General features: G+C 47.1%; 1 protein-coding gene across 2 annotated transcripts in view; it reads right to left on the reverse strand.

The window, feature by feature from the left end:
* RELN (reelin) overlaps positions 1–26,097 on the reverse strand; it is a 2,335,047-nt gene that overhangs the window by 1,225,279 nt on the left and 1,083,671 nt on the right. The window lies entirely within an intron of this gene.

Raw genomic sequence — 26,097 nt, forward strand, 5'->3', positions numbered from 1 at the left:
GTCTTGTGCCCTTCCGAGCGCCAGTCATCAAAGGAGATTTCTGGGCCCGTAACATCTGTTTCCGGGCTAAGCTGAGACTGCAGCTGACCTGTCATGGCCACCACTCTTCCTTCCACGCGTTAAAACCCCATGATCGATAATGAAATTACCCGCCATTTTGGGAGCATGTAATCATACGAGCTTCAGCAAGACTAATGTGTGGCGAATACATCACAGCGGGGCAGCGCAATCTGCTTCAGATTTCCCTGGGGGGCAGAGAGGCGAGCAAGCACATCACTTACACCCCCCGTACCATAAACACATACAGTGTTGACACATAATCTGAATCTTTTACGCGGCGCAATCAATCTGTTTTATTCGTGCAGATGTGAGCCAGTGCTAGATTTCTGAAGCCAGAGGCTTTCGGATTATTTACAGCATGAAGTGACAAAAATCTGCACGGTTATAAAAATGCAAATCAAAAAGATGTTCTGGATGAATTTTAAAGGTGAAGCAAGGCGTAGCCAGGGGCCATAGGCAGGCTGGCGAGCAATGGGCTCCCCTACCTGTGCTGACTGCTAAACATGCGCGGGGCTCCAAAAGCACCTAGACGACAAGTCTCTGTGCTGTAGCGTACTCAGGGGCGGAGGCAGATTTTGATGCCGGGGGGGACGGCCAATGATATTATATGATATGATATGATATGGTATTTGTAACGCGCCTATACACAAGTGTTTCAAGGGTGTGAGCGTGAGGCTGGGGTTGTGCTGGGAACTAGGAAAGTTCCAGGGGGGTCAGCCGTCCCCCCTTCCCCACCACCTAGAGTACTTGTGATTTGTGCTCAGTATTTCACACTCACTCCTATCTGCATGACACCGGAAGCACCAGCGTTCTTAGTAAGGTTCAACTGAGAAATGCCATATCAGCATTATGCACACCACATCTATGCATAAGGTCTATGGTGGTGTAAATTACCATAACATAACTCAAGAGTGAGGCACATCACTTTCAACCATACATGTACCACATTATTATGGACCAAGAAGGTAGGACCATGTCAATTACTCCCTCCTCTGTAATGGCTTATTGTTATTAGCAGTTTGCATGTCTGCTCTCCGCTCGGGAGACTGCATACCCTAAATTATCCATCAGTATGCACTGCATTGTCACACACTAATATTCAGATTGAAAGGAATCTAAGCAACTTCAGGCTTCCTTTCACATCATACTCTGCAATTCACTGCGGTCGCTAGCCCACACTTGTCACTCACTGCCCCAGCTGCTCTCCTGCTTGACTGTCTTTCAGGCCCTCCACTCCCAGAACCAACACTCCCATCGGTCGGTCACCCAACATCCACCACCGGCAGACATTTACTTGACTCTTGGGGCTTCTAGCCATTCCTACATATCCCCATTTGAAACTGGGATTTCTCTATTAAGCATACCTGAGGGTCCAACCGATGAATGGACATGCATTACAATATGTCATGGATGCGGCTGCCAAATTTGCAAGTTGATTGCGTTATGTTTTTGTTTTATGTGCTTAGCGTTAGACTTGTGGTGTTGCAAGGGGTATTTCAGGAACTGGAGCATAATACTCTGTTGGAATTGTCACCTTCCAAGGATCAGGCACTAAGGATTCCTGCAGGCAGGGAAATGGACATTCAGGCGACTCAGGTGGGTGGGTCAAGGGAGTGGGTAGCAAGCGTTGTTTCGCTAGAGGATTGGTATACCTGGAGATGGGTGTTGGCACTGATGACACGGTCAGTATTTTTCTCTATAGGCGACTATGTATTACCACCACCACATTTGAATCCAATGTAATACACTTTAACTGCAATAACGAGATGGTACAGACAAGAGGCTATGCACTGGTTGTATCACTGTCTTATCTGACAATTGTGAATATAATGTTCATGTGACAGCATGTCAGACATTGTGCATGTAAAGTATAGCAGAGCCCTCAACTATAGACAGTTGCCCTAGGGATTGATAGGCTATTTATAATACCCATGACCGCTCTTGCACTGTAGCCCATAGAATACAGCTGAGTGCCACAAATAATTGGTCCAGCTGTCACGTAGTCACTGACATAGCAGTCTTCCCTGCACCTGAGCAATATGTGCCTCATGATTTAACCTAGTCATGTCTGCCAATCACCTCATTCTAATTGCTGTTTTCATGCATTGTATTGTTCCTTTCATTTACATGTTTGCACAGATTACAGTCTTCCGAAGGGCGTTCATCCAATGCAGCGCTTCAAAGCCATAACAATGGCAGTAGGTGTTATGCAAATATCAAATAACGTAAGTCCTGCACCTCCAATTTCTCCTTGAGGGAGAGGCACTTTAAGCATGAACAATGCTGCCAACACTATACATTAAAGTAATACAAATCACCATGATGGAAAAAGTGGGTAGAGCACTTAGCAGAAGAGGTCAAGGAAAGGAAGCTCTGTTACAGACCAAAGGACTCGACAGTGCAGTTGGGATGGTCACGTTGTGTGAAACTCACAGAAGAACAAATTACCTAACCCTGGTAATGTTCTTTCCACTGGATGTTCCTCCCACGGATTCCTCATCTCACATATACCGATATCCTGCTTGCAGTCTCAGAAGTTTTTCGGCGGCAGAGGGCGCTGTGCAGCATTGAGTCGATGTCCCTCGATGGCAACCATTCCCACACCCGGTCGTGACGTCAACGATAGCATGAATAGCATGCACTGTGCCAGTTGACTCCGTTCTTAGTTTTACCCCTCTTTCTGAACAGTTGACTTGAGACACAATCAAGACCGCAGTAGCATTTTTATAAGAGACTAGTGAGTTTCATGTCTACTTATATTTCAGGCATTGACAGATAACATTGCACCCATCTAGACATCACCTCTGTCTATGACCTACTCGTTAATTCAAGTAAGTGCCTTTGATTTTCGTGCGAGTTGTGATTGGAATACAACATTCTATATACTGATGCAAACTACTAGATGTAACTTAACCGCATGTTTGCCTCCATTTCACTTTCTGACAGGAAATAACACCTTTGAATATCAAGCCCTTATATGGCCGTCCCATAGCTTGGGACATGTTCAACTTTAGTGAAGTGCACCTCGTATATATAATTGCAAGGTCAGTAATGATCTCCTTTTCAGACACGGAGTTGTGGCAAGTATCAATCTAATTCATTTGCAATTAAACGTTATTGAATTTAGAACTCTATTCTTTTATTCTTAGAAACCTTTTAGAGTCCCCCACACCTGAAAAAGAGTCACAGACTTGAAACGCTTAGTTCCAGCGTACCTTTCAACAGAACTTCACATAGTTCAGGACCAATCTTGAAAGAAATCGCATCATTGGACTCAAATTCATTCCTTACACTTGTTTTACTTTTAATGAAACGCCTTTATTTTCTGTATCTGAAAAATTATATTGCAAAAAAAGTATTGCCGATATTTCTGTTTAACACAATTTGTATTCTAATATTTCATGAACTATGGCACTTTGTATGTACAGTTTATGAAGTATGCATAATGACTGCTTGCTTAACAAATTTAATTTGTTTACCTTTTTGTTAAATGTTCACATTTATTAATTAAATAAACCATATTGAGCACTATTCATGGAGTTAAGATTACCTCCTTGAAATATTAATTTAGGGATTTCCCCCATTGTGCAGTGCACTGCTATTTGCCTGATTGATTTCAGGCAACGTTTCTTTTATTCCTTGCTTTATGCTTTATCCGTTTAGCCCAGGACATCTTTGGCAGTTGAACCTGAAATTATTTTTTTAACTACTGAATTCACTGCAGTTATCTTGAAATTGTTGTGCGCCCCTCCAATCCCCCTTTTGCATCTGTTACTTTGGCTATACACAGGGGGGAAGCACACACATTCACTTATTGATTCGAGTATATCATATGATGTCCTTTTCACTTATTAAAGCATTAACAACGAATAGAGCAGGGACATTAGCTTTCTCTGAAGCTGTTCGAATCTTTAATCTGATTAAGACCACAGGAGAGGAATTTCAACAAAGAAACAAACCTGAGGAACTTGTCAATCAACTTGAACGCCTGATTAGGAGAGAAATCAGCCAACGCTTACACGCTGCAACTCTTGCCACTTATCACCGCGCCCAACGAATACCTAGAGTGCTTAAAATGGACTTGGCGGCAATTTTATGCAAAGGACATCCTGAATTTGTTAAAAGGTGGAGATTGATCTTGAATACATGTTCACTCAATCTTATTTTATTACCCATAGAGGAACTAGCTAAATCTCGATTGAAGCTGATATAGAACAATTCAAACCTTCGATTATACCAATGTTGTCCAAAGAGGAACTAACATCAATATTGGAAGATATCAATCAAAAATTGGATAATTACAAGAGGGAGATCGAGTCAAAAAAAAGAAAATTTAGAAGAGACACCCTAGACTATAAATTGGACATAGTATACTCTTGGAAACAATATTACCACCAAAGAGACAACCAACTAAGACCAAATCTAGCAAAGCAACCCCGGAAACCAGATGACTTGGAAGACTCAGTTGTGAATATTTCATCCCTTCATTTAACCAAGTTTCAGAGAAAGACACTACAGAAAGGACTTTCGTTCGTTCCACATTACAATAGCTCACTTCTTAAGGAAAACATTGATTTTTTCCGGTTGTTTAGGCATATGAAGCTTTAGTTATTCTTTGAGACACTCGAACAAGAAAATTGTGTAGAAGATGTGGAATATTTAGAATTATGTCCGAAAAGTACGTTTATGCCACCAGTACAGAATTCTACATTAGACACTTTTAAGAGATATGTACTCCACAATCTTAATTCTTTTTTATTTCAAGTTGAATCATAGGGGTAAATTTAATCACCAGAAACAACAGGTGTTGAAACAACTCTGGACCAATCCTGACATAATACAGAAACAAGCTGACAAAGGTGGAGTGCTGGTAATTATGGTTCTCAGAAAATATAAACAGGAAATTAAAAACCAACTTAGTGACACCAATATCATGCAGGTTGATTGTGAACCTACCGAACAAGTGAGAGTACTTATCCAGGGAGAGGTTGATGAAGCTGAAAACAATGAGTTTATTAATTCCAACACCAACGCTTACTTAACCAACAACTACTCGATCATGACTGTTCTATATATTTTACCCAAAATCCACAAGAATCTGACCAATCCCCAATCGCTCAATAATTGCAGCGACTAACAGCTTACTGGAACCTTTGGCTAAATATATTGACCTCATACTACAACCTTTAGTCCAGAAACCCCAGTCATAGCTCAAAGATACCAACAACTTTTTGCTTAGGATAAATGATTGTCACTTCCAAACAGATAATGATATTCTATTTACAATGGATGTTACTAGCCTATACACTAACATCAACCACCAGGACAGTATTACTGCAGTTGAATGGCTACTTTTGTTAGCCTCTGAATGTCCTGCCGATAGACCTTTGTCTTGAAACTATTAACAATTGTATTGAACAATAATTTCTTTAGGTTTGAAGATCGCCATTATATTCAAATACCTGGCACTTCGATGGGTGCAGCCATGGCGCCCAGCTATGGTAACACTTATATGGTGTATTTGGAACATGAACACATCTTTACTAATAATGGAAGAACCATCTAAAGTGTTACCTACGTTATATAGATGACATTTTTGGGATCTGGGCAGGTACCAGGCAAGAATTGGAAGAATTCTTTACTTTCATGAACCTAATAACCCAAAGGATTACATTTACAATTAAAGAAAGTGTTTCAAGATTAGAATTCATAGATTTATTTTATTATTTATTTATTTATCCATTCATTTGTTACACGCCCAGACCCTTGGGTATCACGGCGTGGTTACAGACAGCTTTGGCAATGGTCATACATTTGTACAGAGTACAGAAGTTCATTACAATCAGAAGAAACATACAATACTCTCGTGAACATTGTTTACAGCAGATGGGCATTGCATTCAACATATGGGCATTATACTAGTAAAGGTTAAATAACCGTTATACTAGTATTGGTTAAATAACCAGGTTTTTAACCATTTTTTGAAACCAGAGAGATGTCTCTTTTTTTATTGATGGGGAGGGAGTTCCAACGTTTGGAGGCCAGGACACGAAAGCTACTGCCCCACACTCTAGTATTTTTGTAGCGGGGTGCCACTAATAGTTGACTCAGTGTTCTTGTGTATTCTTTTTTCTGTACGGTGTTGTTTTTTTTTTTTTTTTTTTACTTTTATTTTTGTTGGCAGAGGCATACAGCGTACACAGACATCAGAACAACCAATACTTCAATATATACAGAAATGAGCATAAAGGTACACAAAATAAATAGCACATCCGTAGGTGTTGGATGAAGCCACATGGGACATCGAACATTTAAACACTCAACGGGGGAGACTGGGAGGAATTATCGACAGTAGAGTGTTCGTCCAATCTATTTAGGTAACTGTTGAAGGCGGACCATATATTACGGGGGCGGGAATGAGCAGGAATTGTGTTAAGAAACTCTTCTTCACAGTTACGGGACTAAGTAAGTAAGTTTAACCATTTCTGAAATGAGGGGGGGGGAGGAACGCTTCCAATTTTGTAAAATGCATTTTTTGGCAATTATACAGCTCACATTCAGGAATTTAGCCATGGTTTTAGCCCCTTCCGACTGCCACACTCCAAATAGAACTCCCATCGGGTCAGGGTCAACAACCGCGTCATTCATTTCGAATAGTGTTTCCAGTACCTTTTCCCAAAACGTGGCCAGCCTAGGACCATCCCAGAACATGTGTAGGTGGTCCGTGCCCCCCGCGCCGCAGCGAGGGCAGGGTCGCGGGCCAGATTGCGCAAATTCAGAGATCCTGCGCGGGATGTAGTACAGCCTGTTCAACAGTTTGTACTGTATGGTGCGGTAACGGAAATTTAGGGAGACTCTGTTAGTGTGAGAGCACATTTTTGCCCATAGCTGGTCAGTAATTTCCTACCCCAATTCAGTCACCCAGTTGTCGCGGGCTCTAGAGGGTTGGGGTGGAGCAGCAGCCTGCAGGAGTTTGTAGAGAGGGGACACAACACCGCGGGCGCCGCCAGAATTGGCTATGTATGCAATCCCAGGGGAATCCGGGGGTTCAATGGGGAAGTCGGGCCAAGCATTTCGGAAAGCAGAACGTAGTCTGTAGAATTGGAGTCATTCCATTGCTGACCCAGAGTGGCCCGGTTTCCACGTCTGAGGTGTTATGAACTGTCCACCTGGGTATAAGTCAGTTAGGGCAAGATATCCCAAAGTCTCCCAGTGCTGTTTTAGGGCTATGTCATGTGTGGGTTCCAGCCCAGGGAAGCGCCAGGCGGGGAGCCACTTGTAGTATGGATGTTGATTGGCGCATGCTTCAAACAGCCTACCCCAGGCTTGCACCGTAGACTGAACCGGGTCAATGGATGAGTCCGGCACGTACCGCCGGTGTAATATTAGTGACATATGATTGGTACCTGCTGCAGCCAGGGTTTCCAGCTTGACGCGGGTGCGCGGGGAAGGCCCAGGGTACCAGTAGGAGCGAACTGCGCCTATGCCGAGACCCAGTACCGTAGCATATCAGGCGCGGTAAAACCACCTTTGTCATAGGGGAGTGTCATATCGGACCATTTTTTGCGAAGAGCGCCAGAATGCCACAGGAACTGGGCACATAGCTTATGTAGGTTTATAAAGTAGCTCCTACCGGGCCAAATAGGTACGTTGGTAAATATGTACAGCAGTTTGGCGAGCAATATCATCTTTACAAGTGAAAGTCTCTCAGCTAGGGATAGTGGAAGTGAGCGCCAGCGCAACATTTTGGATTCGGCCTGCTCAGCTGCGGCCAGATAGTTATCTTTCAGCATCGTGGCTTTGGTCAGGGACACCTGAACGCCTAGGTACTTGATACCGTTAGGGGACCAGCGGAGTGGGTATTCTGTAGTAGGTTGTGAAGTGGAGCTGGTGAGGGGGAAGAGTTCGGATTTAGTGTAGTTTATAGTGAATCCGGAGTATGTGTCTATACGAGTGATGTCACGCAGGATTGGGTCAAGGTGGGCCTCGGGGTCTCTAACGAACAATAACACATCATCAGCGTAAAGGGAAATAATTTCCGGAGCGCCCTGCAGCCGAACCCCCTTACGCGAGTGGTGCTCCCTGACATGATCCGCCATTGACTCGATAGCCAGGGCAAACAGGATCAGAGAGAACGGGCAGCCCTGTCGGGTGCCCCGGAAAAGGGGTATCAGGCTGGAAATCTGAGAATTGACGCAGACCCTAGCCACAGTGGAGGTGTACAAGAGCTTAATATAAGCAATCATGTTGGGCCCTATGCCCATAGCTTCCAGTACTGGCCACATGTACTTCCAGGAAACCATATCAAAAGCCTTCTGGGCATCTAATGTGACTGCGACCGCGCTCGTACCCTGGTCAATTTGTGACATAACATTAAGCAGCCTCCTAATATTGTGGGACGTGGACCTCCCGGGCACGAAACCTGACTGGTCCTCGTGGACCATGTATGACATTACCGGAAGGAAGCGGTTGGCAATAACTTTGGCAAAGATTTTAGTGTCCATATTCATCAGCGAGAGGGGCCTATAAGAGCCACACTCATCGCTGGGCTTGCCGGGCTTGAGCAGAACCGTTACAACGGCCTTGCGCAATGTTGGGGGAAGGGACCCAGCCCGAGCGACTCGTTCCATACTTCCAGTAGCCTGGGGGCCAAGATAGCCACAAATTCCTGGTAAAATTCTCCCGTTAGCCCATCGGGCCCCGGCGCCTTTCCTTTAGGGAAACTGGATATGGCCTCAACTATTTCGTCCAAAATGATTGGGGAATCGAGCTGGTCCCTGGTTGCGGAGGAGACATAGGTGGTAGGAATCTGTTCAAGTAAGTCCCGCATGCGGGAATCACTATGCTCAGGGGGTTGAGAATATAGATCCGAATAGAAGTCTGTGAAGACCTCCAGTATCTGCTGGTCGGACCACTGTACCTCACCCCAGCTGTCTTTGACGCAAGAAATCTGGGATTGGGCTCACTCACCCCTCGCCAAGGCGGCCAAGGTTCTGCCGGGTCTGTCACCCTCTCCATTCTTCCGTGCGGCCTGAGGGCGGCTGAAGTACTGAAACTTCCCTATTGGCCTGGTCATTGAAGAAATGAAGCTCTTTGCTAATTTGTGAGAGGACCGCAGGGTCGGTTGAGGTCGGGTGTGTTCGCTCTAGGTCCCGTAGCTTAGCTTCAGAGCGAGTGAGAGCTGCTCTTATGGTCTTAAGGACTCCCGCTTCTCTAGAAATTGACATACCCCTAATAAAAGCTTTAAAGGCATCCCAGCGGACTCCCAGCGTGGTGGACTGGGGTGTATTGTACTCGAAGAAGGACTGGATATCAGCGAGGATGTCTGCCTTAAAAATAATGTCCTGCAGGGCGGTCGACTTAAATCTCCATGCATGGGCTGTAGGGGCCGGCATGCCCAGTGCCAGGAATATTAGGACCGGTGAATGATCTGACACAGTGCGGGCAAATATCTGCGTTTCGGTTACTCTGCCTAGCAGAGTGCTTGACAGTAGAAACATGTAAATCCTGGCGGAGCTGTCGTACACCAAGGAGTAGCGGGTGTACTCACGTGACTGTGGCTACAATGCCCTCCATGCATCACGGATGTCGAGTGTTTTGCAATGTGCCAGAAGCCTGCGCACCACACCGGACAGGGGCCTAGGGGCCATGCCCGTCCTGTCTAGTACAGTGTCCAGAATTAAATTCATGTCCCCCCCAGATGATCTGCACCCCCATATAACCGAGCAAAATGGATACCACCAGGTCTATGAAGTCAGGGGAGTCTACATTGGGGCCATAGGTGTTTACCACCAGGTATTCACTGTTAGCTATCGCACAGTGTAATATAATGTATCTCCCGTCCGGGTCTACATAGCTCCTGTGGAGGACAAACTTAAGTGATTTGTGAACCATCGTCAACACCCCTCTGTCCCATGTAGAGTACGAAGTGTAGTATCTGTGGGGCCCCCATGCTGGTGCCATACTCCTGACCAGAGGGCCCATGGAGTGTGTCTCCTGCAGGAGTAGTATTTTGCAGCCGTGTCTCCTGGCGTAGGACATAATCTTACGAGCCTTGGTATAGTTGCTCAAGCCCCGTATATTCCAAGACATTACTGTAACTGGCATTTCAAGTGACTAGTGTACATCCCACCACCGTTGTCGTAGAGTATATTTACGGCGGGAACCGCCAGCGTACTGTGCCCCCGATGCCTCGTGATCTGCCATACTGCCTCCGCCTTTTCCAATAACAATACCCAGTCCTGCCCCCTCCCCTCCCGCACCACCCCTTCCTGGCAGGCAGTGTGTCCCACCTCCCCCCTCCCTTCAAAACCAAAACGCCCCATAAAACAGGGGAACAGGGGTGGAGCCCAACGTGGGCCCGCTTCAGTTGTGGCCCAACCGGGGCCTAAACCCAACATCAAGACAACAAGACCAAGACTTGCAATTGCAGTGTGGAGCGCTGTTGCTGTGCAAGACACTCAGGCAGATAGTAATGATATATAATTTCCTGCGTTACGTTGAACAGACAGTGGCAAAGTAGCGAGATCTGCCCCCCAGATCCTGAGATGGAATAGAGAGGGTATAGCCAAAAGGCTGGAATCCCAGGACCCAGGGAGGCAACGAACAGGCATGTGGGTGCAGTCAATAAAATCACCAGTGCCAGGACAAGGCCATGAGAGCAAATACGGAAGGAATGGCGGGAACCGCCCATGGGCACCAGTGGTGAGCTCGCCAAGTCCATTCATCTCAGGTGACAGATGCCTACATGTAGGCAAACCAATATGTTACATTGCTATCAACACATAGATGAGCCAAATAGTAATGAGCATAGTACTAAGATACGAGGTAAGTAGGGAAAGGGACAGGGAGCACAGTCAATATAGGAAGACATTTGTGAGACAACCACCCTGCAAGGAGACAAAGGGTATGCAACCTGTCTCAGCAACCAAGAGTTAAAATGTAAGTCATTGCTATGTGCACATCAATAGGTGAAATACATCAGACAGAGCAAACAAAAGGAGAAGGGTGTATCCGGATCAATCATCCTCAGTGGGGGCGTCCCCAGCCTTGGGAAGAGGGATTTGCGATTCGATAAACTTCACCGCTTCATCGGGGACAGTGAAAAAATAGAGTTTGCCATTATGAGTGATCTTGAGACGGGCCGGAAACAGTATAGCATAGGGTACATTGCGTTCTCTAAGCAGTTTTTTGACGCCTAGAAATTGGCGCCTCTCTTGCTGTACTTCTACCGAGAAATCAGGGAAGATCCGGATGGTGTGGCCCTCCAGGCGTAGTTCCCCCTTTTCACGAGCCAGGCGCAGGATAAGGTCTCTGTCGCGGTAATTCAGGATACGAGCAATGATGGGTCTGGGGAAGTCCCCTGGCTTCGGTCGCGGAGACAGGGCCCGATGAGCACGCTCAACTGTGAAATATGGTGACAGGGCTGGGTTACCAAGCAGGTCTTTAAGTAAGTTCTCGACCGCGTCTTCCATGCGGCCTTTAGGAGCAGTTTCGAGAACACCGACCAGGCGAAGGTTGTACCGGCGCGAGCGAGACTCCAAATCATCACACTTCGCTATTACGGTCTTCATATCCCGAGAGAGAGAGGCAACTGTAACCTGAAGCGCATGTGTTTCGTCCTCATTTGCAGAGATCCTGGTCCCGGCTTCGGTGATTCTGGTCCCGGCCTGGTCGACTCTGGTCTTCAGGGAGGCGACATTGGCGTTTATGTCATCTATTTTCTCGTGAAAAGAGGCAAAGTTCTTGGCCATTGATTCCATCATAGCGGTTAAGTCTGGTGCTATAGAGTTGGAGTGTGGGGCGGTCTCGGGCTCCCCCTGCGTGGATGATGTGTGGGCCACTTCAGCCCTAGTGACAGATGTGGTGAATTTGTTCATGGCACCCCCTTACTCTTCCGCGGGACCTGTTAGGCATTGCCGATGAGTGTGAGAGTAATGGAGCAGAGCGTTTAATGGGGTCAGAGGTGGGCGGGAGGCCCAGTGCCGCCAGTGATAGTTCGTGAGAATGAAGGCCACAGAGGGCATGAGCAGCCCGGCAAGTTTAGCAAGGGATGACCAAGGCGGCGCAGGAGCTGTACTGGAGGGGCAAGTCACAGGGGGCCCGGAAGGGCGAGCCACCGCAGGCAAACGATGGAGTGGTAAAACAAGGCATCGGACCTCACAGTCCCCGATTAGAGGCGGTAGTCAGCAAAATCGCCCCGCCGGCGCGTCCCGGCAGTCCGCCACCACTGGTAACCCGGAGAAGGAGGGAAAGAAGTCTGCCCAGTGAGTTAAAGGGTCAGCGGAGTACCAGGTTTCAGTGGCAGAGACAGACTACAGCCACGGGTATGGCCTGCAGTGGACACGCCAGGTGAGGTCTCCCCCAGGCAGGATCAGGGTGTAACTACGGGCGGATGGATGGTCCAGAGGCACAAAGGTTAGCGGATGCCACATAGGCCCTGGGGCACCCCTGCAGTGGATTGGCCAAGTGAGGAGGGTTCATCTAGTAATGAGGTCCACAGGCATGAGGTGCCCCACCAGGCCACCGATCGTATCCCCCGCTCCTCACCTTGAACGCGGCCTCTCCGGAGCTGCAATGGGAAGGAGAGCAGTGGGGCCAAGTCCGCCTCCAGGCGTCCGCCGCCGAACGGCCGCCGATGTTAGACCACCCCCGTGAGGTCCAGGCAGAAGGGGGATCCCCCCACAAAGACGGGGGCCGCAGCAGACAGGCAGAAACAGGCCGCGGATCTGAGCGAGTGGGAGAGGCGGACAGCCACTCCGCGTGTCCAGGATGGGCCGCCTCCGCAGGAAACACCAGTCAGGCAGCAGCCGGGCTCCCGCACTGAGTCAACGCCGCCCCTCCAGGCCCCGGCCAGCCAGCCCGCGAGGCCGGGAGGCGAGACGCGCCTCCACACATCCCCGGTGCCAGGTCGCCCCAGGGGGCAGCACCCGACCCCAGCTGGAAGCGGCTCAAGCGGGGCAAGGCGCAGCCGGAGCAGGTCGGCAGGAGCAGGGGCTGGTATCGCGGGTGAAGCGTCGGCTGCAGTAGCGACGCCAGGCACGGGGCGTCCAGTGTCAAGGGAGGGCAGCAAAGCACACGGAGCGGGCAGGGTGAATCAAACGCCGTAGTTCGGTCCCCAGTCTCCGAAAACCACTCAAACTCGGGGCACACAATCAAAAGGGAGTCAGCTGTCGCCCACCAAGTATTCTGTGTCTTCGGATGAAATACACCGCAGATGCAGTCAGATTTCCTTCGTGTCAGCACAGAGCCCAAGTACTAAGCAGCCATCTTGGGCTGCTCCACAGCACCACCCTTCTGTAAGGCGTTGTTGAGGTAGATTGGGGCTTTTTTGGCAAGATATGAGTGAGTGATGCAAAGTGTTTTAAAGATATTTCTAGCTTTGATGGGTAACCAGTGGGCATCCTTCCTGATCTTAGAGATGTGATCAAACTTTTTTATCCATAATGCTGTCCTTAGAACTTTGTTTTGCATGAGTTGCAATTTACTGAGGTTGGTATTGGAGATCTCTAGCGTAATACATTGCAGTAATCCAACTTGATAATACCAAGGCCCTAGCCAGGGTGAAGCAATTGGTAGGAGTCAGAAATTGTCATTAGTGCGATCAGTTTGGATGTATAAGCCGTGGATGATGCAATCGTACTATTATGTTTGGTCATAGTGAGGTTGCCGTCTAAATACACGCCTAATGTTTTTACTTGCTTAAGTACTGGGATCAGTGTACCATCGATATTGATAGAGGAGTAATCTGAATGGAGGGCAGCTACTTTAGATTGGGATCCCACGATGAGAACTTCAGTTTTCTCATCGTTAATGCAGAGACTATTCAGCACCATCCAGTTTTGGATGATGGTGTATATTTTATTGATAGTTAAGGTGTCCTGGTCATAGCTCCCTGAGATGAGTATGAGGATCTGGGTGTCATCTGCAAAGTTGGTGTAGATGACACCCATATCATCTAATGCCAAGGAGAGGAGCTTCTTGTAGGTGTTATAGAGAGTTGGAGAGAAGCAGGATCCTTGGGGTACTCCGATGGGAACTGGGATGGGATCGGCAGCTTCTTTACCTATAGCAACTCTAGAAGTGCGTTCGGCAAGAAAGGATTTCACCCACATAGTGGTATCGTTAGAGAAGTTGAAATCATTGGCTAGTGAGGTGCACAGTTTGTCATGGTCCACGAGGTCAAATGCTGCTGACAGGTCTAACAGTAGGAGAATACAGAGTTTACCTGAATCTCTGATAGAATCCATCTGATATTGAGATCCAGGAGGGCTGTTTCCGTGCTATGATTGAGCCTAAAGCCAGATTGTCTGGTTCCGAGGAGCTGGTTCTGTTCGAGGTGTGCTTGGATTTGTGTGTATGCTATTTTATCTATGAGGTTAAGTAAAAATGGGGCTGTTGTTATTGGACGATAATTGGTGGGTACTGCAGGTTCCAGTGTTGTTTTTTTTAGAAGCGGGGTGACCCAGGCATCTTTGATGCTGGCTGGGACTATATTGGTGTTGAACGAGGAATTAACAAAGTTGGGGATAGTAGGGGTAAGGGTGGATGCACATGCTTTGATTAGTTTAGCTGGGACGTTATCCCTTTTACAATTGGAGGCTTTTAACTTAAGAGATAGTATCCAGCACTAGTTCTTGAGTGACCGGTTCAGAATGGAATAGAGAATTAGCATTTTCGTTGGGGATGGAGAGGGGGTTGGTGATTAAGGAATTTGTGTCTGCTAATAACAGTCTTTTGGTAATTAGTTTGTTTTGTATTAGGGCAATTTTAGTGGAAAGTGCGTTTTGTATGGTGGTGCACCATTCTTTACTGGATTTGGCAGGGTTTGTGATTGTGGTGGGATTTTCTAATTCTCTAAGTATAGAAAAGAGTTCTTTAGAGTCTGATGAGGCATTGCTGATGCGTGTGTTATTGGCATTGGCTTTGTGGGAGATAATGGCTGTTTTATAGATTTTGTTGAGTCCTGGAATGCTTTAGCAGAGTCAGGGGTGGGATGTTTATTATGAGCGTGTTCAAGGGAGTGTTTGGTTCTTCTTAGGGTAATTAATTCTTTGTCAAACCAGAAATGTGTCTTTTTGTCGGGACTTTGTGTTTTGGTTGTTATAGGCGCTACTTCGTTGATAGTAAGGGTGGGGCATTTATGGTAGTAGTCCGCAATGGTACTTGGGTCGTTGCTGATGACTAAGTTTGTTTCTAGTGTTTTGTTGAGGATAGGGGCAGAGTTCTCTACAGTGAGCTTACAGGGGTTTCTAGCTTCGTGAGTGACCATTACTTTAGTCTTGGGAGGACAGTTTCATCACTCATGAGGGTGAATTTTATGCAGAAATGATCCGTCCAGCCAAGGGGAGTAATTGCATCAGTAGTTAGTCTGGTATTAAGTGATTCTATGCAGAAGATAGCAATCTTAAGACTACAATCTATTATAAACCTACGGACAAGAATAGTGTACTACTAGCCTCTAGCTTTCACCCAAAGACCACTATTCAAAGCATTCCGTTTAGCCAATTCTTGAGATATCGATGCATCATTTCTGACAGACAACAATTAATTCAGAAATCTTGTGAATTATCCAACACTTTCAGAAAAAGAGGCTATGCTGAGCAAACTATTCAGAAGGCCATACAAAAAGTGACTGAAATCCCTAGATCACAGAGCCTAGCACATAAAGAGGAAGTAACGTCTCCGAAACAAGCCTATGTTACGACATATTTCCACAAATCAAGCGTATTCTGAAATCTAACTGGAATATTTTACATCTTGACCCAACGCTGTGTAAACTATTTCCTTCAGTACCCACCTTTGCATATAAGAAAAGCCAACCAATAAGAGACGTGGTAACAAGAGCAGATATTAGTGCTATGAGAACTACGCCATCAACATATAGAGGGACATTACCTTGTATGAATTGTCAACATTGCAACAACATAATAAAAGGCCAGTCTATGAACCATCCATACACTGGAAAACCAATATTCCTAAAACACACCACCACATACGATTCAACAAATGTGGTATACAGAATTAGATGCCCATGTGGCATTTACTATGTGGGAATCACGACGAGGAAGGCCAACAAACGGTGAACGGAACATAAATCTAATATCCGTACCAACTTATAGAGATCCCCAGTAGTACAACATTTTGCAGAACTACGCCATACGATATCACAAATCACAAATGCAATTTGTAATATTGGAACAACTTGTTCCACCACGCAGGCAGGGTATTTAACTAAACTATTATTACAAAAAGAGATTAATTGGATTGGTCGCTTGGATGCTATAAGACCAAGAGAAATTAGCGTGGACTTTGACTTATCTTGCTTCCTGTAAGGTTCAAGCAAAAGTTCTCTAAGGATAATAGTGTCTGAATTTACCACGTGAATAATGTGTGGCAGGAACTCGCAACACTCTATCTCACAGAAAGTTTTCATTCTGGATGTTTCTCATGCGCACGCTCTAGTGGGATAACATTGAACTAAGTAGGGTGCACGTTGGCTGATAAATGGAGCTGGCCACCACTACTGTACATTACACGTACGTAGTTTGCATCCAATGTTTTTATAAAATGACAGCTGCCAGAAGATGAGCTTTTAAGAGACAACGGTTATGTGAATCTGATGTCTCTGGAATATGTACTTTAAGATATGAATGGGTACATTACATTAACACAGTATTTTCTCTATAGTCTATAAAGTTGTAAATCTTTTGTTTCTTTGAGCCTATTAATTTTTTTCTATCGTTTGGAAACAATTTAAGAAAGCTTGATTGTAATTTTCTTTCAAGATAAAATCAATATTATTTTGATCCGTTGTTGCGGTGGACCTAAAAGGAGTGGGGCTCATAGGCCAGTGCATACTTTGCCTATTTGGTAATCCGGCACTGACTGGAGCGACCTCATCCTAAGACAGGCTTCCGGCACCAGGAACATGCAGTATGCCATGAGGCCCAGCAACCTCAGAAAGTCGAATGTCGGCAGATATTGGGCGTTCTGAAATCTCATTACTATCTGCAAGATATATTGAGCCCTCAACTCGGGAGGCGAAGCCTTGTCTGGAGAAGAGTCCGGGAACGTTCCAATGAATTGCAGCTTATGAGAAGGTGTCCCCTGCGACTTCTTGAAATTGACGAAGAACCGTTTGTGGTGAGTTCAACAAAGATCTGGGAGCCCCTCTACAGAGAACAGAGAACAAACATGGCCAAATAACCAGTTCTACGGCCACATTTTAGCTCAGTGGCCCTTTCACAGAGAAGAAATAACCATTTGCATATCAGTCTGGTCCCACCCACCTGGCCAGTCCAGCACTGAAATGCTAGGCAATTCTCCTCTGAACAAGAGTACCAACAGCAACCCCAAACATGTGTTTCGGCCTTGTTGGGCTTCCTTGGTGAGGTGAAGCTGTGCCTCTCCAAGCGCATTGAGCAGAAAGGTTTTGGGGCTGTGGCTGCGGCAGAGGGCAGCGAGGAGGTGGCTGCATTACTAGCTTTTTCCTCTGGGGCATCCGGGTGCACATGAGAACCTCCTTTGTCCCCTCTGGGTAGCCTGACCTCTTCCCCTTTGGCTAAAAGAGTAATAGTAGAGAACAAAATGCCCTCTCCAAGCCTGCGTAGGTGTTTGTTGTTGTTGTGGCAAGTCCAAGAGCCTTGATTGGACGTCGGGGGCAAACCCATACTTGCGTAACCACGAAAATCTCCTGATCACGCACGCGAGCCAAAACACGCAGTCCGACGCATCAAGGCCTGACTGAAGGGAGTGGCAAGAAGCTTCCTTACCATAATTGATGAGGTTGTTGAAGCCATCTCTCATTTCCCCTTCGGGAATGTTTTCTGCTGCCTGGGAAATTACATTCCATAATGTATAGGTGTATTTCACCAGAGCACAAGATGCATTGATGGCTTCAGTGCCATGCTTCCAGGAGAGAATACCCTCTTAGCCAGTGCATCGTATTTCTTATCATCCCTATCCGGTGGGATGGTCGGATAAGGTGCAGCTTTTGGGGTGGAAGTAGCCGCCTGCACAACCAAACTCTCTGGTAAATGATCCTGGAGAGGAAGTTAGGGTCAACAGAAGAAGGCCTGTACTTCTTCAACAACTCCTTGTTTATAGCAGAATGTTTTTTTTTAGTGCCATATGGAAGGGCAGCAGAGGCTCCTTAGGAGGGCCTCTATCCAAAATGTCTGTAAGATAATCCTGGGTAATGTCCTTAGCAGGACGTCCCCAACCCAAATACTCAATCAACCTATTCATGACCATTCTATAGGCCACATTATGATATGATATGATATGGTATTTGTAACGCGCCTATACACAAGTGTTTCAAGGCGCGACGAGGCAGGGAGGGAGGGAAACAAGGGGAAAACAGACAAACGATCCTACTAGGCCAGGTGTCATTCAGATCGCGCAAGTGCAGAGGTAAGGGGAAAAGGAGGAAGTGCAGGGGGGAGGAGGTGGGGGGGAAGTGCAGTACAAGGTAAGTAGCGTAGAAAATAATAATAAATAATAAATAGAAAGGGCCAGCTGGTGGCAAGTGCGAGGTAAGTGCAGAGCAAGTGCTGGGAAAGGGGCTGTAGGGATACAGTGACAGTCCCACAGTGCAGGGGGAGCCGGGGAGGCAGTGCAAGTGGAGAGTGGCTGGGCCCTGGACCGAGGTTGCTGAGAGTGGCCCAGATGCAGGTTTAGTGCTGAATTCAGTGGGGAGTTAAGCAGGATTAGCAGGGGAGAGGGAGAGAGAAGGCAGAAGCGAAGAGGAAGGTTTTGAGGTGCTTCCGGAACCGGAGATGGTTCTCCTCAAGTTTCAGGGAGGCAGGAAGGCTGTTCCAGAGGGAGGCCCCAGCTGCGGAGAGAGATCTACCCCCAGCTCGTTGCTTCGAGAAGCGGCTGACCATGAGGGAGTTGGAGACGGATGAGCGAAGGGCTCGTGAAGGAAGATATTTAGGAAGAGAGAGTTGGAGGTATTTAGGTCCCAGGCCCCAGAAGGCCTTGTGGACAATGCAGAGGGTTTTGAACTTAATCCTCGCAGCCACTGGGAGCCAGTGAAGAGATTTCAGTCCTGGAGAGATACGGTCCCTGGGCTTGAGGCCAAGGACAAGTCTCGCAGTTCTGTTCTGGATAAGTTGCAGAGGGCGGAGAGTGGAGGCAGGCAGATTAAGATAGAGGCTGTTACAGTAGTCCAGCCTTGAGAGAACCAGGGCTCGAGAGACAGTGAGCTTCTGGGGGAAGGAGAGGAAGGGAAGAATACCTCTGAGGAGGTGCAGCTGGTAGTGTGACTTCTTAGAGACGTCAGATATATGAGGAGAGAAGGAGAGTGTGGAGTCGAAGATGACCCCGAGGTTTTTAGCCTTGCAGGTAGGGGCAGGAAGGGGGCCAAGGGAGGCCGGCCAGAGAGCTGCAGGGAAGGAGGGAGTGGGTGTGCCGATGAGTAGAATCTCAGTCTTACTGGCGTTGAGGCAGAGGTCATTGGCGGCGCACCATTCATGGATAGCAGACAGACAGTCGGAGATGAGGGAAGGAGAGGAGGAGGCTGAGGGTAGCCTGAAAATGAGCTGGGTATCGTCTGCATAGCACTGGAAGTGGGGGCAGAGAGCGGCGATGCGGTGGGCAAGGAGTGCCAGATACTGGTTGAAAAGCCAGGGAGAGAGGTTGGATCCCTGGGGGACACCACAGGTGGAGAAAAAGATGTCAGAGAGGAAGGAGCCCATTTGGACCTGGGAGGGTCGATCGGAGAGGAAAGAAGTCAGCCAGGCCAGAGCCTGACCAGTGATACCCAGGTTATCACGGAGACAGTTGAGCAGGATGGCATGGTTGACAGTGTCAAAGGCAGAGGAGAGATCGAGCAGAATGAGAACACAGGGAGTGTTGGTATCGAGGTTCAGGAGCAGGTCCTCACGGATGTTCAGGAGAGCAGTTTCCGTGCTTCTGGCAGCTCTGAAGCCAGATTGATGGTCATGAAGATTAGGGTAAGAGTGTATGTCTAGAGTCTCAAATTCCACCTCAGGAGAGGTATCTAGACCACTGACTTCTTTCAGATAAGTGGCTAGGTCTTCAAGCTGGGATTGGTCCGAGACCAACTCTTCTGGAACATTGGGAGTTCCAATACATTCCTACCCGAAGCCTATGACGTCTTCTTCCTCTTCCTCGAAAATGGACCCAAAGGATTTGAAGAAATCCAACTTAGACTTGGGTTTAAAACTTGTCTCCAAGGTCGCTGTCGAAGGGCCCTTCGACTACTTAGAGGAGGAAGCCATAGAAGCTTTTTGCTTCAATGAAGTCTCAGTGGTTGATGCTGTTGACGCTATGCGTGATGACATCCTTGAGGTCTTCAGACTTAGGCTTTTGGGCGCGCGGGTTGAAGCCTTGTTGGATTCCCTGCCAGTCTGGGAAGACGTGGTGGGTTCAACAGCTTTTTTTGGCTCTTTCGACAGACCGGGAGGGGCTGCCTTCAAAAAGACCCCCCATATCTTTTCTCTGAACCTGTCCCACTCGGCCGCAGAAGAACAAGTTACTTACCAACTGTAACGGTCTTTCGACTGGATGTTCCTCCCATGTATTCCTCATCTTAGATATATCCTTACCTTCAGTTTTGCTGCTTCAGAATTTTTTTCTCTCTCTCTCTCTCTCTCCACAAGAGGGCGCTCCTCTCGAGGCCGCAGTGTCGATGTCCCTCGGCGGCATCTGTCGACCACCGACGTCATCCGCTGTATAAATGCCTGGAGCGCGCCCGTTGGCCTCAGTTCTGTTTTTTTGTATATTGTAGCCAATGTATTGTAGTTAATGGCGTGCCTCTTTTGACCCAGGCCTTAAAAGAATTTAGAGTGTAAATCATGTAAACTGTACTGTGGGGTTGGCTGGGAGGGTCGATGAGGAATACGTGCGAGGAACATCCAATCGAAAGAACGTTACAGTTGGTAAGTAACTTCTTCTTCAAATGGATTGTGTCCTCCCACGTATTCCTCATCTTAGATAGACTCCCAAAGCAGTTTTGTATTGGAGGTGGGAGTACAGAATTGTTATAGTCATGTACAGAATGAAGTACAGATTTAGCAAACAGACCTCCTTGAGAAGAAGTTGAGTCTAGAGCATAATGTTTTATAAACGTTTGCATGGATGACCATGTGGCTGCTGCACAAATATCTTGTACAGGGACACCCCTTTTTAGTGCTGTCGAAGTAGCCATGCCCCTGGTCGAATGAGCCCTCAGCCCATCTGGTGGTTCTTTCCCAGCCAATCTATAAGATTCTGTTATAGCCAAAATTATCCATCTAGATAATGTTTGTTTAGTTACAGCAAGTCCTAATTTGCGGCCAGTGTACCCCACAAAAATCTGATCACACTGACGTATCTTTGCCAATCTTCAAATATAGAAGCTAAAAGCTCTTCTGGGATCTAGTCTATGTAGCCGTTCCTCTTCCTTACTTGCGTGAGGAGGAGGGTAAAAAGTAGGCAATGCTATTTTTTGTGACAGGTGAAAATCTGAAACAATTTTTGGCAAAAATGTTTACTCTAAGCACTACTTTGTCTTTATAAAAGATGGTGTGAGGAGGACCGCTAGAGAGCGCCTGTAACTCACTTACCCAGCGGGCTGATGTCAATGCTACAAGAAGTATTGTTTTCAAAGTAAGGAGCCTTAGTGGACAAGAGTGTAAAGGCTCAAATGGAATGCATGTGAGGAATTTCAGAACTAAGTTTAAATCCCACAGAGGAACTTGAAAAGGTATTGGTGGAAACACATTTTTTAGACCTTTTAAGAATTGAATTATTAAAGGTATCTTAAAATAAGATTCTTCCTGTGAGGAGCGCTTGAAAATGGACAGCGCTGCTAAGTATCCCTTTATCGTACCAACCTGGAGGCCCAGATTAGGTAAGTGTAATAGAAAAGATAAGATTGTGGGAATATTACATTGAAACGGGTCCACATTCTTTTCCCTGTACCAGTTACTGAACTTGTTCCAACGAGACTGATGAACAAGTTACTTCTTACCTTGTAACGTTCTTTCGACGGGATGTTCCTCCGACGTATTCCTCATCTTAGATATCTCCTTCCAGCTCTGCTGGCCTCGGAAAAAATTTTCTCTCTAGAGGGCGCTGCGCGTCGACGTCCTTCGAGTCGATGTCCCTCGACAGCCGCCGTACAACGCCGACGTCATCCTGGCTATAAAGGCAGCGCGCAGCGCCCGTTGCTCAGTTCCGTTTTGTAGCCCACAAATATGCTTTCTGGACTAAACTAATCACCCTGAAGGAGCGTAAGCTGCAACAACAAGGGAAGTAGAACTGCGGGGATGGATGGGAGGGTCGATGAGGAATACGTCGGAGGAACATCCAGTCGAAAGAACGTTACAAGGTAAGAAGTAACTTGTTCTTCGAAGGGATTGTGTCCTCCGACGTATTCCTCATCTTAGATAGGCTCCCACAGCAGTATTCTATTATTGTAGGAGGGAGTACTGACTTCATGCTGTCTTCTATTGATGAATAGAATGCAGTACAGCCCTTCCAAACCTAGTCTCTTGACTGGAGGAGGAATCCAAATTGTAAAATCGTGTAAAGATATGGACAGACGACCATGTAGCGGCCGCACAGATGTCTTTAACCGGCACACCTTTTTTGAGGGCCGATGAAGCTGCAATACCTCTGGTCGAATGAGCCCTAAGGTTTTGAGGGGGCTCTTTTCCTGCCAATTTATAACATTCCAGAATGGCTAGGATGATCCATCTGGAAATGGTCTGCTTAGTTATTGGTAACCCCAGCTTGTGACCTGTGTAACCTACAAACAGCTGGTCTGCCTGTTTTACCCTGGCTAGTCTACTGATGTAAAAACTTAAAGCCCTTCTAGGGTCTAGCCTGTGTAACCTCTCTTCCTCTTTCCCCGGGTGAGGAGGAGGATAGAAAGATGGTAGGGTAATCTTCTGAGTGATATGGAATTCAGAAACCACCTTTGGGAGGAAATTAGGCTTCACTTGCAGGACAACTTTGTCTTTGTGAAAGATAGTGTGAGGGGGTTTACAAGAAAGAGCTTGTAATCCGCTCACCCTTCTAGCAGATGTAAGTGCTATCAATAAAACAGTTTTAAGGGTAAGGAATCTTAACGAACAAGAATGGAGTGGTTCGAAAGGTGTGCCCATCAGGGAAGTTAGGACTAAGTTTAAATCCCATAGGGGAACCTGGAATGGTCTTGGGGGATAAACATTGGTTAACCCCTTAAGAAATTGTATTACCAAGGGTAACTTGAAATAGGATGGTTCTTCCGCAGTGCGCTTAAAGATGGATAGCGCTGCGAGAGCCCTTAATGGTGCCAACTTGAAGGCCTGAATTTGCCAAATATAGTAGGAAGGACAAAACCATTGGTGTACCACATGAAAAAGGGTCGATATTCTGTTCTCTACACCAGCTGCAAAATCTGTTCCAACGGCAGCGGTATAAAGACTTTGTTGCTGGCCTCCTTGCCGAAAGCAACACCTCCATAACATCATCAGGGAGGTCCCAATCCTTGTACCTCAGCCTTTCAGAAGCCAAGCGTGAAGGTTGAGGGTTTTGATGTCTGGATGGAGAACCTGACCTCCCTTCTGTGAGAGTAGGTTCTCTCTGAGTGGAAGTCGAATTGGAGGGCAGATGGACAAGTCTAGAAGGTCTGGGTACCACGTTCTCTTGGCCCAATCCGGGGCAATTAGGATCATGGTTCTCTGGAATCTTCTCAACCTCCTGATCATTTGAGGAATGACAGGGACCGGTGGGAACGCGTACAGAAGCGGAAACTCCCAGTCCACTATGAACGCGTCTTCCAGAGCTCCTCTCGGGGGAAATTCCCTTGAGCAGAACAGGTCGCATTTCCTGTTGAGGCTGGTGGCGAACAGATCTACCTGAGGGGTTCCCCAAAAGGCGAAGATCTCTTGAAGGACTTCCTGAGCTAGCTCCCACTCGTGGGAGACTGTGCTCTGCCTGCTCAGAGCGTCCGCTGTCAAGTTCTTCTCTCCGGCTAGGTGAACTGCCGATAGAGAGATTCCTTCTTGGATTGCCCAAAACCAGAGCTGCATCGCCTCTCTGCACAGGGGTAGTGATCCTACGCCTCCACTTTTGTTGAGGTAATGCATGGCCACCGTGTTGTCCATCATTATCAGGACGTTTTTCCCTTGTACAGCTGGCAGGAACGCCTTCAGCGCAAGTCTGATGGCTCTCAGCTCTAACAGGTTGATATGTAGTCTGGACTCCGATGGAGACCAACGACCGCTGATGGTCAAGTCGTTGGCGTGGGCTCCCCACCCCGTGAGTGAGGCATCCGTGACTACTGTTATCTCCGGCCAGGGTTGCCAAAACTGTTCTCCTTTCAGAATGTTCTCCTGACAGGCCCACCACTGAAGGTCTCGAGCTACTCTGTCGGGAACCTGAAGAAGATTACGATGACCAGATTACGATCCAGACTTCCAAAAATACACGAGCCTAGAGCCAGGGACTCCACACAATCCATACTCACACACCGAACCTCCATCAGCTCCTGCGCTAACCTTACGCTAAAAAAACCCGAACCTAAACCCGTCAACTCCACTACAACCAACAATAGAGCGCTCATCACAGCTACCACCCCCACCCCTGCCAAAGCCAAAACCCTACCTATAAAAGGTGCCCTCATCAACGCACGCTCCATGATTGCCCATGCCACGGACATCGCTGATCTCATTTTAGCTGAAGATCTAGACTTCCTAGCCATAACAGAGTCCTGGCTTCATGCAGCCGCAGGCCCAGCCCTTTCGCTAGCCATCCCCACTGACTACACCATCATCCGAGCGGACAGAACTGAAGCTAAAGGCGGTGGTTTGGCCATCATTGCCAAGACCCACCTTAACATCAGACTCAACTCCGCCACACACCACCCATCATGTGAATCACTTACAGCCAAACTACCCATCGCTAACTCCCAAACAATATCCATTCACTTACTATACAGACCGCCCGGACCCCCGGGATCTTTCGAGGAAGACCTCAATGCCATCCTTACCGACAACCTAAAAAACTCCTCACAATGCCTTCTCTTAGGAGACTTCAATTTAGGCTACAAAGACCCCAAAGACAATCAAGCCACTCTCATCAGCAACACCCTGTCTGAACTAGGCTTCACACAAAAAGTAACCAGCCCCACCCATAACAAAGGGAGAACCCTTGATTGGATAGCAGACTATAACTGTGCCGTATCGATCACTAACAACACTCCCCAATCCTGGACCGACCACCACCTCCTCTCCTTCTCACTTGAGGCCTCAAGCCCTACAACCAACATGGCACTAGCCCCAGCCATCCACACGAGAAGCAAAAAAAATATCACAGTAGAAAAACTGATCCCACTCATTCTTCCTACACTAAGCCAACTCCAAGACTCTAATCCCTATGACCTCGTAGAAGGCTATAACAATACCACCATGCGCATAGCCTTAGACGCCATTGCACCATTGAAACTTAGAAAATCCAAACCAAAAAAGCACCTCAACCAATGGTTCTCCAGCCATCTTAAAACCCTTAGATTGGAAAAGAGTAAACTGGAACAAGTCTGGAGACAATCTCCGACTGACCACAACAAACTATTGCTTAACAAAATAACGGCCAACTATAAAAAAGAAATCATAGCGGCCAAACAAGAATCCTATAACCTGAGAATCTCCCAATCCAACTCCAGCTCCAGAGAATTATTTACTATCCTGAAAGAATTGGAAACCCCGGTAACAATCCCAGATACTTGCGTTAAAAACAAACAATGGTGCACCAGTGTCCAAAATGCACTAAACAACAAAATCACTGGCCTTCAAACAAAAATTAAAAATAAGAAAGACTCCCTCACCAATCTTACCAACCCCATCAACGCCCACTCGAGCCCTCCACCCTCACACCACACACCTAACTCTGCTCGCTTCAGCTTTTCCAAAGTCTCTTCCCTCGAAGTAGAAAAAATAATTCTTGGCCTTAAACCCTCCAACTGCAAAGGTGACCTCTGCCCCCCACAAATCATTAAAGACGCGGCACGAGACCTCTCGCCATTCATCACCAGACTCATCAATG

This window comes from Ambystoma mexicanum, chromosome 12 (assembly GCF_040938575.1).
Source record: "Ambystoma mexicanum isolate Mex_15411 chromosome 12, UKY_AmexF1_1, whole genome shotgun sequence".
Classification (NCBI taxonomy): Eukaryota; Metazoa; Chordata; class Amphibia; order Caudata; family Ambystomatidae; genus Ambystoma; species Ambystoma mexicanum.